This window comes from Anabrus simplex, chromosome 6 (genome assembly GCF_040414725.1).
Source record: "Anabrus simplex isolate iqAnaSimp1 chromosome 6, ASM4041472v1, whole genome shotgun sequence".
In the NCBI taxonomy this organism is placed as follows: domain Eukaryota; kingdom Metazoa; phylum Arthropoda; class Insecta; order Orthoptera; family Tettigoniidae; genus Anabrus; species Anabrus simplex.
This window is the reverse complement of record NC_090270.1, coordinates 351686500-351693908: the sequence shown is the minus strand read 5'-3', so window position 1 is coordinate 351693908 and position 7409 is coordinate 351686500.

Below are 7409 nucleotides of genomic sequence, written 5' to 3'. Positions count from 1 at the left end.
CTCGTATAGAATTTACATTAGCACAATACAGAATGAAAAACAGTTATGAAACGTAGTCACTCCAAACCAAGATGAAGGGGAGCTTGAGAGGGTACATCACTCTCTGTCCCCGATTTACAGTTAAAGAAATGAAGGTTTTACATTTGCCGGCAGAAAGTTACAGTTTTAGAAAAGAAGGTTACATAGTTAACGATTCGGGCATTTCCCTCGGGTTAAACTGCGGAGTTAGCAAGGAAGAAAGATTTCGTGTGGCCATTACATTGTAGATGTACTGCTGACCGAAGAAAGAGGCCGCCCGCCTGCTGCTTTGACACACACACTTAGTAAGATGGCGATCAATTGGCCAGGAGACGTGCAAAGTGGCAGTTTATAAACCCTCAGGGAAGTTTCGAGATCATTCAGATGAATCAGGACACGCCCTCTAGATTTTATTGGTTAAACACAAAGTGAAGAAGAATTACGGGATTGGTTGAAAATTAATTACAAAAATTAGGGATTAGCTAGATTCAAAACTGGCGGAAGGAAAAGAAAGAATTGCCAACCCAAAAGTAAATGAACATCATTCTGTTACAAAAACCGAGAAACACAAAACTTCTTTAAATTATAAGTTCTTTCACTTCGCAACAAGGGTGCATGATCATAGTTTTTTTGCAGTGTCATCTGTGGAAGAATGTCCAAACTGCTTGATGAATGTCAAAACAAGTAGAAATTTACTCAGGTTAGGAAACTGCATAATAACCTAATTACATTACATTTCTGTGGTGACAACTTTTGATTGAAGTTCCTAGTTGGTGGAGTGCCAGTTTCACTGTTTCACCAATAGAGGAGTTGCTTTAGGCGCTAGTTTTGAATGAGCAGCGTGGAGATGTACCTTCATGTACAAGGATAATAGTTAGATATACTGGTGGCTTTTACATATGGTCTGGTTATCCGCCCATGTAACAGGCCACGTAGTAGGTTTAGTTTTAGTTTTCTCAATGAGGGAGGCGTCTCACATGTGGTCTGGTTTTCCGCCCTGTGAGGGCAACGTGGTAGGTATAGTAGGTCAATATTTTAAATAGAGGGGAGCTCTCTTACACATAAAACTGGCTATCCGCTCATATGTGATGGACCACACAGCAGTGTATTGGCGAAAAGCCTGTAACTACTCATGACGGTCACGTCTCAGTTTCTAAACGGAGAGATGAAGATACTTAAGAACTCAGCGACATTCTTCAGCCGGCAGGTGATCTCTATCGTTAAGATGTGAAGTAGCACTCAGACATTGTGGGTAGCTGGTTCGAATCCGGCTCATCGAAAACATTTTTACCATCAAAATGTTGGCCATCAGTACAACTGGTTATTACTAAATTGGACGCCAAGAATAATGCTAATCGTCTCGGCACTTCCCATTTGGAGTGAGGGCGTATGGGATAGAGATGTGAGCTACTTTACAGCCGGCTTTTCGTCCACTTTATTAACTTCTCTGATGAGGTTGACGTCATCCTCACCAGCTTAATTCGTTTTGTTGCTGACTGAGGGTTTCAATGACTTGTATAGTCGTTAATACACATTTTGTGGCTTTCGATATTCATAAACAAGTTTTATTCACTATCAAAATGTTAACACCAGGCCACGAAATAGTCAACCCAAAGAGTAAAATAGAAAGCATCGCCGACTTTAACATCTACGAATTTTTAGATATACCGTACCCTCACCTAATATACAATTTTCTCGAAATTGGAAATTATCAAGACGTTGAGAGTAACTGAACAAATTGGATTCATTCTACTCTGCAGCATGAAGTCAAAGATTTATTCTCTTAGGTGGAACCACATTCATTCCTGCTCTTGTCAGTTCATGAAATTTGACTCGTCCTCATCCTTGCACTGGGTAAATCTCGGCACTAGACTGGACCTCCTGGTGGTACACTCTCTGTAGAGGACCACTGCTAGTCTGTAGTTGAACCAACAGGACTCTTGGACTGGGTAACTCTCGGCCCAGCTCCTGGTGGTACACTCTCTGTAGAGGACCACTGCTAGTCTTTAGTTGAACCAACAGGACTCTTGGACTGGGTAACTCTCGGCACTAGACTGGAACTCCTGGTGGTACACTCTCTGTAGAGGACCACTGCTAGTCTCTAGTTGAACCAACAGGACTCTTGGACTGGGTAACTCTCGGCCCACCTCCTGGTGGTACACTCTCTGTAGAGGACCACTGCTAGTCTTTAGTTGAACCAACAGGACTCTTGGACTGGGTAACTCTCGGCGGTAGACTGGAACTCCTGGTGGTACACTCTCTGTAGAGGACCACTGCTAGTCTCTAGTTGAACCAACAGGACTCTTGGACTGGGTAACTCTCGGCCCACCTCCTGGTGGTACACTCTCTGTAGAGGACCACTGCTAGTCTTTAGTTGAACCAACAGGACTCTTGGACTGGGTAACTCTCGGCCCACCTCCTGCTGGTACACTCTCTGTAGAGGACCACTGCTAGTCTTTAGTTGAACCAACAGGACCCTTGGACTGGGTAACTCTCGGCACTAGACTGGACCTCCTGGTCGTACACTCTCTGTAGAGGACCACTGCTAGTCTTTAGTTGAACCAACAGGACTCTTGGACTGGGTAACTCTCGGCACTAGACTGGACCACCTGGTGGTACACTCTCTGTAGAGGACACTGCTAGTCTCTAGTTGAACCAACAGGACTCTTGGACTGGGTAACTCTCGGCACTAGACTGGACCTCCTGGTGGTACACTCTCTGTAGAGGACACTGCTAGTCTCTAGTTGAACCAACAGGACTCTTGGACTGGGTAACTCTCGGCCCACCTCCTGGTGGTACACTCTCTGTAGAGGACCACTGCTAGTCTTTAGTTGAACCAACAGGACTCTTGGACTGGGTAACTCTCGGCACTAGACTGGAACTCCTGGTGGTACACTCTCTGTAGAGGACCACTGCTAGTCTCTAGTTGAACCAACAGGACTCTTGGACTGGGTAACTCTCGGCCCACCTCCTGGTGGTACACTCTCTGTAGAGGACCACTGCTAGTCTCTAGTTGAACCAACAGGACTCTTGGACTGGGTAACTCTCGGCGGTAGACTGGAACTCCTGGTGGTACACTCTCTGTAGAGGACCACTGCTAGTCTCTAGGTGAACCAACAGGACTCTTGGACTGGGTAACTCTCGGCCCACCTCCTGGTGGTACACTCTCTGTAGAGGACCACTGCTAGTCTCTAGTTGAACCAACAGGACTCTTGGACTGGGTAACTCTCGGCACTAGACTGGACCTCCTGGTGGTACACTCTCTGTAGAGGACCACTGCTAGTCTCTAGTTGAACCAACAGGACTCTTGGACTGGGTAACTCTCGGCCCACCTCCTGGTGGTACACTCTCTGTAGAGGACCACTGCTAGTCTCTAGTTGAACCAACAGGACTCTTGGACTGGGTAACTCTCGGCCCACCTCCTGGTGGTACACTCTCTGTAGAGGACCACTGCTAGTCTCTAGTTGAACCAACAGGACTCTTGGACTGGGTAACTCTCGGCGGTAGACTGGAACTCCTGGTGGTACACTCTCTGTAGAGGACCACTGCTAGTCTCTAGGTGAACCAACAGGACTCTTGGACTGGGTAACTCTCGGCCCACCTCCTGGTGGTACACTCTCTGTAGAGGACCACTGCTAGTCTCTAGTTGAACCAACAGGACTCTTGGACTGGGTAACTCTCGGCACTAGACTGGACCTCCTGGTGGTACACTCTCTGTAGAGGACCACTGCTAGTCTTTAGTTGAACCAACAGGACTCTTGGACTGGGTAACTCTCGGCACTAGACTGGACCTCCTGGTCGTACACTCTCTGTAGAGGACCACTGCTAGTCTCTAGTTGAACCAACAGGACTCTTGGACTGGGTAACTCTCGGCACTAGACTGGACCTCCTGGTGGTACACTCTCTGTAGAGGACCACTGCTAGTCTTTAGTTGAACCAACAGGACTCTTGGACTGGGTAACTCTCGGCACTAGACTGGACCTCTTGGTCGTACACTCTCTGTAGAGGACCACTGCTAGTCTCTAGTTGAACCAACAGGACTCTTGGACTGGGTAACTCTCGGCCCACCTCCTGGTGGTACACTCTCTGTAGAGGACCACTGCTAGTCTTTAGTTGAACCAACAGGACTCTTGGACTGGGTAACTCTCGGCGGTAGACTGGAACTCCTGGTGGTACACTCTCTGTAGAGGACCACTGCTAGTCTTTAGTTGAACCAACAGGACTCTTGGACTGGGTAACTCTCGGCGTTAGACTGGAACTCCTGGTCGTACACTCTCTGCAGAAGACCACTGCTAGTCTCTAGTTGAGCCATCCGGACTCTTGGACTGGGTAACTCTCGGCCCACCTCCTGGTGGTACACTCTCTGTAGAGGACCACTGCTAGTCTCTAGTTGAACCACTCGGAATCTTCCATCTAGCCCTGGAGAGAGATGCTCAATATCCAATCCATTCTCTTTCGAATGTCCGATCCTAATATAACCACCTCACCAGCGATAGGCTTTCTAGCTTCACGCCGGTTTGTCCAACTTAACTATCCGAGATATTCTGACCGCAAACATCTTATTAGCTCTTCTATCTGTCTTTGCATGTACCGAATTGTCCGAGTGATGCTTGCAGACTTAATACAATCCAGATATCTCGCTCTTCTTGTAGTAGCATGGATGCAGTCAGTGGAACAGGATCTTTATTATCCTCCGCCGTATAAGTCAATGGACTTGCATTAATCACTGCTTCACAGTGAATAATTATAGTCTGAAGTTGATCCCAAGACATTACAGCCTTCACCAGGTTCATTATGCATTGCTAGAAGCATCCCCGCCATGACGCCGTAAGCGGATTAAACTCCAAAGTATGCGGTTCCCGGCGCTGTGAGTAACTCATCTTTCCATAGCATTCCACTCGGACAGCCAATCACAATGACTGTCGTGTAATGTGTTCCGGGCAAGGCATTGTTTGTATTAAACACTTTTTGTAAATTGGCAGGCAGTTTCCATCTTCTTATGGATTATGCTGTGGATTTCATGCTATCCAGATAGGTATTTAAATTCGTTAACTCTCGAGGTTCTGTTAGCAGCACTGTCGAACAGTATCGATTCAGTCACAAATTTAGGATGTTGCAAGGTATTTGAAGTCAGGGTTCACTGCTTGTAGTATAGTGAGTTGTTTCTGCGCATCTGTGAGGTCTTTGATATATAATCAGCAATGTATTTTCATTTATATTTTATTATATGTAATGTTTAGACGTAAATGATGCAACTGCTTTTCTCCATTCTCTGACGAATTTCTCAGGAGCACAATTGAAGAGTTATGGGTGGAGTACATCCCCTTGTGGGACTCCAGTGTTCAGCTATTGTTTGGGTGAGTGTAGTTTTGTAACATTTCCTGCTTTCTGAACTGATCTAAATTCTCTTAAGACAACGAGCAGCTACTAGCGAGCTCTGCAGTAGCTTATGTTACGGAAATGATGCCAAGAATTTGCTCTACACATTCAACAAGTCTTGGAGGAGGACATTTGTGGTCTGCAGGGAAGAGATTCCCTGATACTAGCTTCTAACTTATGTATCATAAGTGTAAGGTGATGTCATAATACTTGTGTGTTTCAGAGTACGTGTGGCACACTGGCCATGGCAAGATACTTCCTTGCGATTCACCTCTGGTGGGAGGTTGGGGTGAGATGAAGGACAACATTTTCATCGGCCGGGCTTGGTATAACGGAAACCTCCTCCCGGCAAAGGTGATGCCAACGTATGGCCTTGCCTTCGTGGGCTTGAATGGGAAAGAATTTTCGAACAGAACCTATGAGGTGAGACTTTAATGTTGTGTTTAGGAAGGGTGAACTTGGTTTCGAGCATAAAGAATGCGGTCGAGACTTGCAAAAATGCTGGCGAGTCGATAAGTGTTGACTGGATTGCCTCTCAACACAGCTTTGGTAAAATTACAAAATGTATTCCTCCAAAAATATTGAACAGAATATTTTCATCAAAAACAATAAATGTCTGTTCTGATAATCAGAATCATTTTCCTGAACACTTAAACATTAATGGTAGATATAATTTAGAAACATATTTATTTCATGAATTCAGATTATTCACTTCATGTTCCGGTGTATCTCTATTCCCAGATGAAACTTAGACTTGTAAGTGAAAATCTGTCAACACTCTATGAAAATGAGAATAGAAGGAATGAACTTCGGCCAATGGGTTTGATACACAATGTCCGTGGCAGAGTCCAACGTTCAGATTACAGCAAGACGAGTTGATAGAGCAGAGTAAACATTTAGCAACCAAGAAAGTGTGAGGCAAGGTGGCAGTTGTCCCCAACGCAGTAAAGGAAAGAAAAGAGGAATTAGTAATTTGGGAAAGGATTCCGACTCAAAGGAGGGCAAAGCACAAACCAACGATATAGCTGTATTAACCTGAATCTGAAGAAAATCTGCTCAAAAGGGGTTAATGTTTTTGGAAAATGACTACAAGAAGAAAATACAGTGAATAAATCCAAAACGGAGGCAATGGATACAGTGAAATAAAGTGAGGAGATACAGGAAATATTAGATCAGGAAATGAAATGGCAAAGGAAGTGGATGAATGTAGCATAACTAATGATGCAAGAAGTAAGCAGACTAGCACGAAACAGGAAGGAAACTTTCTGACATCGAATATTGATATAGGAATTATAAAGACTGAAGCGTGACCCGGCACTGCCTTAGGCGATATGGTGGAATATTTTATTCATCAAATTTTATATGAGAATCCAAGTAGCGTTCGACGTTTGCAGAACTAGTCACAGGGGCCCACCCGACCAGCAGAGCACGCTCTGTTGTGGCTGTTGACTAATTATATCATAAGTGTACTTGCAAGAAACTGCCACCCGGCACATCCTGGGAATAATAACTTTCCAAAACATCCCGCGGGTCTTTGTTAGACAGAGAAACCTGAGAAGTGCAAAGAGGGAAATCCTTTTACGTAGGTGTGTGATAACAATGGCACAGCAATCAAATTCTTTTCCCGGTGAGGTCGTTTAGTTTATCTCACGTCGACTCGGTGTGTATCAGAGTGCAAATGATTGTTGGTGCATAACTGTGCGGTCGCACACCACTTTTCAGATCAGTATCGTCATACCAGCTAAATTAGGAGCAATGGGCTCTCGCTAATGACGTGTCGAATTAAACAGTGACGCTCCGTAAAGTACCGGAAGTCAGACCGAAGTTTTAGAACTGCACCGCCACCTCTGGCAGTTCACCAAGTCTACGCTACGTCCTTTCGACTTTGTGTGAAAGCGGTGCAGAATATGTAGGTGAACTACTATATTCACTAACTCTAGGGAAGTACGTACCTTATAGATTTACAGTTGCACGCTTGCCATGAACAATATTCGAGTTTGTACTAACACAAG